The following is a 9,170-nucleotide window of genomic DNA, read 5'->3' on the forward strand; positions in this document are numbered from 1 at the left end:
ACTGAGTCAACTGACAAAAGTCAAGGGACATCTCAGATCACATCACTGTTGGAAGCTGATTATGGAGAAGTGGAAATTTTCCTTGATAAGAAATATTAGCCACTAGTGCAACCATCTAAGTAAGTTCAACAAAGTTACATTGGATTACCTTTCAGAATGATAAGACCACTTACACCTGCCACTTTAAAGAGGCTACCTTTTGGAACATTTTTTTCCCTATGTTTCTGATCTGGGCACTACTGGGGGCACTTACTGCCCACGCCAGTGAATCAAGACCAGCAGATTCTCTCCAAGAACTGTAGCACACCCTTTGGAACATTTTGAAGTACTTGACATCATCCCCAAACTGGTAGAAAACAGGAAGAATTATAAGAATTACAGTTTTGATAGGTTTGTTTTACTATAGCCACAAAATCTTTCATAAAATCATAATAGTATTTTTAATATTGTAGATATTTTATTTTCTTATTCTGACCCATTTTGCAATATGCAACCATATTTTATTATTTTTAAAATTGTGGTTTATACCATTCTTAGACATATTGTCCAGGTTGTTGTTTTGTTTTGCACTTAGCAGAATTAGAAGTCTAGTTTAAAGGATTATTTCTTAAAATATGTTTGCTACTATATGGACAATTAATTTCTTCTATGTAATATAGAGATTTGTGTACTAACTTCAAATTGAAAGTATGTGGCAATGTAGCTTATGAGTAAAGAACCTTGTTTGTATGCACAAGTAAATATTTTCATGGTGAAGTCAAATATATTTGCATATTTAGAGATACATTTGCATGTAAAAATATGGGTTTCAAGTACCCAATAAAATTGAACTACATAAACACATATGGTAATATAATCCAATATAGTTCTCAGATTCTTCTCTAGGTAAAGTATCAAGAATGAATGAGCTCATTAGTTCCACAATAACCAATTCTTCCTTCTCAAAGTATCTTATTTTAAAATATGAGGTTCCTACATTTTTGCAAACTATTGAAATTAAAAACAAATAAATTAAACAAAAAAGACTTTTAAAATAATTTTGGATGGCTAATACAAAAAAATATTTTCTTTAATTATAAGAAAAGTACAATAGAATGTTTTTGTTGTTATTTTAAGAAAGATTTTCAATTCCCTCTAAGAAAGTTGTATAGAAACATATTGGGCAGCTATTGAATTTGGCACTAAATTCATCAAAGCTACTTTCTGAAAGTAAGAGTGATTTTTTTGGAAGACATAATAATTCTCTTCTACCATGAAATTGATACTTACAGATTGAAATTCCTCTCAACCTCTTGCCTCTATCAGGCCTTAAGTTTTAATAATTTGTTGGATAATTTGTCTCATTTTAGGCACTCACCATTATTAAATTCTAAGGAAAAGGAAACTGGTTCTTAAATTGGGATAATATTTTTAATGTAAAATATCTTTCTTCAAGCATAACTTTTCCTAATTAATAGTATCTTTCCAAAATTACCTTTAAATATAAAGTCTAAAAGTGCCTTTAAGGAAATTTGATCAATTTTTTAGGGCTCAAAAATGATTTTATTAAAAATTTGGAATCAATAAATTCATGCCTAATTTTTTTTTGTAATACTAATCTCTGGACTAATGATGTCTCTTAGGTTCTCATTCAGTGTTGTATAATCATTGAATAAATATATTCAGACACCCTCCAAAACAAGCAATTTTGAAATTTAACAAGGCTTATTTGGGCTCACGGTGTAATTTTTTCAAAATGTTTTATTCTTTTCGACTTCAAGCAATGGATACATACATAATTTGTATAAATTAAATATGTTTCCATATTCTGCTTCTTTTACTATCATTCTCCATAAAACACTAAAAACTTTACTAAGCAGATCAGATTCATTCACCAAGCAATTAGTCTGTCATTCTGAATTAAATGGCATTCACTGTGTAATGAGCAGGAGAGAGAGGGGTTGAAACTCAAGGGACCTGCTTTAAGGACACTGAAAACTACTGTAAGAACACTGAAGAAATATGCCAAAAATGATCTACTATTTCCAAAATGGTTTATCAAAATCTTAAATTGTGCATCCCAACAAATGTAAGGAAATGATCAGATATGAATGACACTTGAAACCATGGATTTGGAGATCATTTTAATTGTCATGGAGAAGCACAAATGAGCAGAGGAAGGGGCAGGTGTTTTAGACAGAAGGAATGATCCCAGCACAGAAATGGAGAAGGAAATTAGGACACTTAGGCAGAAGTCAAACCATAATCAAAAGCTGCTCTAAGCTTGTTAAGACTAAAACTTGAGGACATTCAATGCTAAAGGAAAATGGAACCAAGCCAGCTGCCCATCATGCGGAGGGTTATCACCGCAGCTTTGTCACATTGACTAGCTTCTGTAACCACAATAGGGTCAAAGCCCAGACATTCATCACATTATTCTTTTCACATGATCGCTTCCATTGTTAAAAAAAAAAACTCAATGAGAAACCATCTTAACCTCACCCGCCTAGACTCAGAATTGTAAGGGAAAAAGTTAAACAGTATCCAACTATGCCCATATCAAAATGTCAAGACATGACCTTATGTTCACAACCTGATTTAAAATTAATGTTGTCCCAATTATAGTAATGAACCTTGTGTTCTGGAAAACACCAGGCTCTCTAATGACCATGAAGCAGGTGATTGCAAGTGTACTATTATTCCAAAGGAGGCCAGGTGAAAAAAAAGTATTAAGAGATGGAGAAAGTCTGGAAGAGAAACTTTCCGTCTCAAACTCAGCTTCCCATTCAAAGAATTCTACAGTGGCCCATGGTCTGCTGGCTGCGTTTAACTTCTGGCCAGAGTCCCAGCATTTCTGTCATTTTTTACCATTTTGTACTGGTCCACAATGATGGAGATTCACACATAAAAGGATATTTAGAGTAAATGTGCACAAATATGGGCATCTTCTCTTCATCTATTTATGAATGCATGATTACTATGTCCACCCAATAAAAGAAGTAGGGAACATAAAAGTTCTAGTAGATCATCTTGCCAACTTTTTTCTCTTGGTTCACTTAACAGTCCAGGAGGCTATCAAATGAAACTGTCCACTTAAGGGCATCTCCAAAGACAATTGGAACTGAAGTAGATGCCTAGCCATCCAGGCTCTATGATTTATTATGAGACACCCTTCATCATCACATGTTACCTCCCAGTATGTCTTTCTCCTAGAATTAAAAATCACAATGATACTGATTTCAGGGAGGGAAAAAAATACTTATTTTTTTCTTTTACACATTCATATGCAATGATTCCTTTTGTTGCTATTAATAAGCTGGAAGACTCATCCAGCTGAATTCCCTCGTGTGTGTGTGTGTGTGTGTGTGTGTGTGTGTGTATGCATGCACATGCACCTGGCTGGACTGAAATCTCAGGATCATCTATACCTGACAAGCCTGATACACTATGCTAGTGAGTCCTAATGGGTAACATACATCCTCTGTGGCTGGCCTACTTGAGGTTTGTTCCATCATGGGGGGAAAAAGGGTTCAAGTTTATGCCAGCGCTGGTTGTAAGGACTACTTCAAGTGAAACAGAGCCATCAATCTCCTCAGTATCATAATCAAAACTCTGGAAATGTTTGGCCAACACCACTGCTTTTCTTATGTGTTAGAAACCTCTTCTGTCCCTAATGGATAGGAAACAGATCATGCAGCATGTTGAATAGCAACAGGCTGATGCATAACAACAGATAGTCTCAGACATATTTCCTTCACTTCTTGGTTGGCAGACATTGTAAGATTTGAATATACACCAGAAAAGTTCCTCACATCTCTTTCTATAGAGCTAATTCACTGGTGGTGAAAATGTTAACAATCTTGGAGTGCTGGCTCTGGAAAATGCTGAAGTTATCAAAAGCACTCAGAGTTATTTCACTCAGCATAATGCCCTCTGGATCCATCCATGTTGTCTCGATATCAAGATTTCATTGTATATATGTACCATGTCTTCTTTACTCATTTATCTATTAATAAGACACTTAGGTTGCTTCTGTATCTTCGTTATAGCAAATAATGCTACAATGAACATATGATTTCACTTATATGTGGAATCTAAAAAATTAACAAACAAACTTATAGATACAGAGAACATTTTGATGGTTGCCAGATGGGAGAGGGGTTAGAGGGGTGGGTGAAAAGGGGGAAGGGTAAAATAATAAATAAATAAATAAATACATACATACATACATACATACATACATAAATGGAAAAGGGGGTAAAAATAAAAAGGGGAAGGGATTAAGATGTACTAGTTGCCAGTTAAAAAAATAGTCATGGGGATGTAAAGTATAGCATAGGCCCTATAGGAAATATATATATTTCACAATATAGTCAATTATATTGTGAAAATTATGTATAGTATCTGATAGGTACTAGACTTATCAGGGTGATCACTTTATCAGTTATATAAATGTATAATCAGTATGTTGCACACCTGAAACTAATATAATTTTGTATGCCAACTGCAATTAGTTTTTTTAAATCACCTAATGATTTCCTATTGCATCCAAAATATGTAAACATTTATCCAAGTGAATCCTGTTTCTCAGTCTTGATTAATAATTTGGTAGTTGAAAGTGTTCTCATATCAAGCACCTAATGCTGTAATTTATAGTGAAGCATTTGCAACCTCAGAAGTACACCTATAAGGTATATTAGGGTCCATAGTGTGTTCTCAACACTGGCTGCATGCTAGCATTGCCCAGAAAGCTCTCACTAAACACCTACACTCAGGATCCCATGCCCAAAGACTGATTTAATTAGCCTTGGATGGAGCCAGGCATTGGTACTTTTTTATAACTCCCCAGAAAATTCTAATATATAACCAAGGTAAGTTGATGAGCAAAGGACTGAAGTCAACAAGCTGAATCTGAAATGAATTATATGTGTTGGTATATTATAATAGTGTGTAGACCTTTGTTAGAAGACTTTCAGAAACTTCTAGAAGAAAATTCCTCTACTATTCTACTTACTGCTCCCTGCATATCTCAGAGATCAGGAGCTCCTTGGTATAAACATGTATGTGAGAGGTAGCCCAGTGTAATAGTTAAGGAGACAGCTTTTAAATTCTTGGGTTTGAATCCTTACTCATGTTACTTAGTGGTGCAAACTTGGTCAAGCTACTTAGTCCCTTTATCCTTCAACTTTTCCTTCCATAAAGTGGTAATAATAGCTCCAGTTGAAAGGATTAAGTGCCTCAATATGAATGACACACGTGCCTTGGTGCCTGGCCCATAGGTAGCTCTACAAAGGTATTAGCTATTACTACCCCTAAGCTTTCATTAACTGAACAATAAGGATACACAAAAATCCAAGCCCGAGTGGTCAATGCATAAATAAGATTTTAAACATAAAGAGTTGACTTTTGTTTTCTCTATTGTAGACCTACCATTCAATGATCTTCACAAACTTGGAATTCTACACAGAGCTCAGCCACATGAAGTTTTCTTTCATGGTAAAGACTGTGTGCTTTCTGCCAGTATTTGCAAATTTGGGGTCAGTTATAATTATATGTTTACTGACAGCATTATTGCGATACTATGAAAACTATAGTTTTCAAAACAGTGCTGTATTCCCAGATGTCTTGTGTACTTCTCTGGCAGTTATGGTGATATTTGGAGTGTAAACATTACGTAAACCCAAAATTTAAATTTCCATTTCTACAATAACAGGATTGATATGTTGTGGGTCCAAAGTGCTAGTTCAAAAAAAAAATTAAAAGCCTCTAGTGTAAGCATAGAGCTTTGCTTAGCTAGTTACTTACTTCATTGTTCGACAAAATATCATTGCGAAACTATGTTGGTGCATGCCATCCACATGGCTTAGACTTTTGTACTCCACTGACTCTAAAGTAGTGTTTTGTTTCTAATCCTGAAGGGATATTTTCTTCAGGGGGTTAGAATAAAGGTTTCAGTCATGTGAGGCAGCATAAGAAAATCTTCCTGCTGCTGGAAGACCCGATTATTTTGTAGCCTAATGTGAAGAGAACTTAGACTTCGTTTAACTTCAATGTGATTGAATTTTGACATCGTTTCTTTCCCAGGAACCATGGTTTCTAATGTCAGAAACTTCCTTCCCTCAAGGCAGGGGCTTCCTTTTTAGAAAGATGAACTGCAGGCTTTTTCCGTAAAGGGCCACATGTAAATATTTTAGGCCATAGGTTCTCTTGTGAAAATTACTGACTCTGCTGTTGTAGCAAGAAAGCAGCCATAGACAATACACTCACAAATGAGTATGCCTGGTGTGGTAGGCTCCCAAAAGTACCCAGGTCCTAATCCCTGCAACCTGTTAATGTTACCTTATGTGGCAAGAGGGACTTTGCAGATGTGATTAACTCAAGGAGCTTGAAATATGGAGATTGTCCTTTAAACAATAGCATCCTAAGCATTCCTCCACTGTATTAAATGCCATTAAAAGGGTAACTTAAGATACTGTGTTTCTTTTATTTATAATATTAGCTAAATATACAATTTTACTTCATTTAAAAATGTGATCATGTTCATGTGCTATTTTAAGGAGATTTTATTTTTGTTTTTCTACCTTTCACCCAATATCAGCTCTCCTCCTCCATAAAATAGTCCACATTGCATGCCAGTAGTTATCTTCCCATATGTTTTCTATGCCTACATAATCTTATCTATGACATAGACATATAAATGTGTACAGAAATATACAGTTATTTTCTTTGTCAGAATAAGTTTATATTGCTTTATCTAGATGGAGTCATATCATAAATACTTTCTGAATCTTGCTTTTTACTCACCGATACCACATGAAAACCCTGGTTAAACTGGCCAAACATAGATTTGCCATAATTAGTTTATTCCCTTATTAATGGACATTAACTTTATGTCCAATCAATTACATGATGGTTTAATGGTGGTAAATGCTCCAATACCACATTGTTATAATTCCTTCTATTTAAGTTTTCAAGTCTTTTCCACATTTTTATTTCTATTTAAATATTCCTATGAATATTTACACATGATTATATAGTTCACATATCTCTAATTCTTTTTTTAGGATAAATTCTTAGATATGAATTTATATGGCTAAGAGACACTAACTTTTTAAGAAATCTTACTAAATACTAGTGGTGCCAAATTTCTTTCCAGAAAAGTAGAATTTTCCCCCCACAGAGTATATGAGAGTGCCAAGATCACACTACACTTTGGTGTAGGTACACATTTGAGCATTACCTAAAGCAATTATGCAGCTTTAAGGGAAGAGGCCTTATAACCCTAACAGAGCCCTGGTTCTGATGTACCTGAGTTGATTTGAACAAAGCAATTAGGCCAGACTGGCTAGGATTCTTGTGATCTAATTTTCTATTGTCATCGTTATCTTTAATCAATAAATGTCCAGAAAAGTAACCAAGGTACTTGTATCATATTTCATTGGATGGTAACAAATCCTTATTGAAAAATCAATTTTTGTCCAACTTAAGACTTTTTCCCATTTTCCAACATCTTTCCAATGTGTAATAGGCATTTCCTTTCTAAATACGTAGACTGAAATAATGTATGTGAACTTCAGTTGCAAACAACATTATTGGGTGTCAATTTATAACCTCTGGCATTCAGGAGAAAGACAATTATGATTCCTACTAACCACTATCCTACAGGGTTTTACTTAAAAGGCTCCAGCCCTTCACCTTGTGTCCTAACGAATACATAGTTTTCCACCAGGCCTATGATGAAAGCCTGGTTATATGCCTTCTCTGGACCTTAGACATCAGAATAAGTTTGCAGAAGTTGCTAAACTCCTTAAAAGGCAGCACCCTAGATGAACTCTGTAGAAAAATTTATGCTTTAAAGAGTGTTGGGTGGAGTTACCTGGCAGTTATTCAGAAAACAAGATAGACGTCACTGAGTTAGGCACTTTGAACTTTCTGATCATTTTTCAGTCTGTCCTTTCAAAATGAGGAGATCTGGGAAGTTTTTCTTTCCTGTGACAAATACTATTACGCATAAAGGAAACAGAGGACACGTTTGCATATGTAACGTAATTCCTAAATTGAAAAAAATTTCAAGAATCACAATCTAGTTTTAGACAATTTCCATTTTTGAGAAAATGTAATTCAGTGATTACCAGAGCAATTAGCTCAAGGATAAGCCTGAGAATATTGCATTTGGCTAGACCAGTTATAACATCATCAGGGAATAAAGCTAATCATGCTTCAGACAAGCCCACTATTCAGACATGGATGATCTTTTACATCAATAGATGACATCATGATAGGCCTCATTTAAAAAAACTAATAACTTAGTGAAAACCATGTGCATTCCTGCTATATTATTCGCATTGTACTAATTTAATCTCACCCATTAATTGCTGGTGCTGACATTTCAGCCAGTCTGAGCTCAAGAGGATGACGTGTGCATGAGCTAAACGCATCACATCAAGATGACTACTTGGGTTGTATTCAGAGGACTTGAAATAATTTCATATTATCCACTACTCCAGAGTCATATAAAAACAGGCAAGGTAGAAATTACCTGAAAAAAATGTTTTTTGAATGAATAAGGGAAAATATTAATATACACAAAGTTTATAAGCTGCTTTCGTTTCCATTTCTCAAGCATCTCTCTTTGCCAGGTAATGAACTAGGTTTGAAGGATGCCCACATGAATAAGATACAGTAACTCATTTCTATGATCTATTTTAAAGCTAAACCCTGAATGCAGGAATAGTGAGCATTAAGATGTTTTCACAAAGGCTAAAATGGGGTTTAATGTGATTAAATGAATAGTCCAAGTCACAGAATACTAAGCTAGGGTCTTAGACTCAATATCCAAGCATGGAAATTAAGTCCAGTATGCTTTGTACCATCTCTTTCTTATAGTCTTCCAAATGATACTCTCTTTTTATGAGTCAATACCAACTGACATAATCATAGTCTTAAAAACAGCTTCACCAAGTATTTTTTCCATAGTTATTGGTGATTTGTCTATACATTCATTTATATATGTGTGTATATGTCTACATATGTGTATGTACTATTTGTACTTATGTGTAATTCTACATGATGTTAATATAGTTGTTTGGAGAGTAAAAAATTCTGCTACCTGTGTGTTTAGTCTATTTGAAGACAAATAATCAAATTGACTACATTTTGCATTAAATTTGTACTTCTTTTAGTGAATTATG

At 34.6% G+C, this 9,170-nt stretch overlaps 1 non-coding gene across 1 annotated transcript; it reads right to left on the reverse strand.

The window, feature by feature from the left end:
* Window positions 1-216: 216 nt before the first annotated feature.
* LOC139004669 (small nucleolar RNA SNORA3/SNORA45 family) lies at window positions 217-334 on the reverse strand. The gene has a single exon (XR_011470519.1). It is a non-coding gene; the product is annotated as a small nucleolar RNA SNORA3/SNORA45 family (small nucleolar RNA).
* Between the last annotated feature and the right edge of the window lie 8,836 nt (window positions 335-9,170).

Source organism: Myotis yumanensis, unplaced genomic scaffold (genome assembly GCF_028538775.1).
Source record: "Myotis yumanensis isolate MYYU_CA2020_CCGP unplaced genomic scaffold, mMyoYum1.0.hap1 SCAF_2, whole genome shotgun sequence".
NCBI lineage: Eukaryota > Metazoa > Chordata > Mammalia > Chiroptera > Vespertilionidae > Myotis > Myotis yumanensis.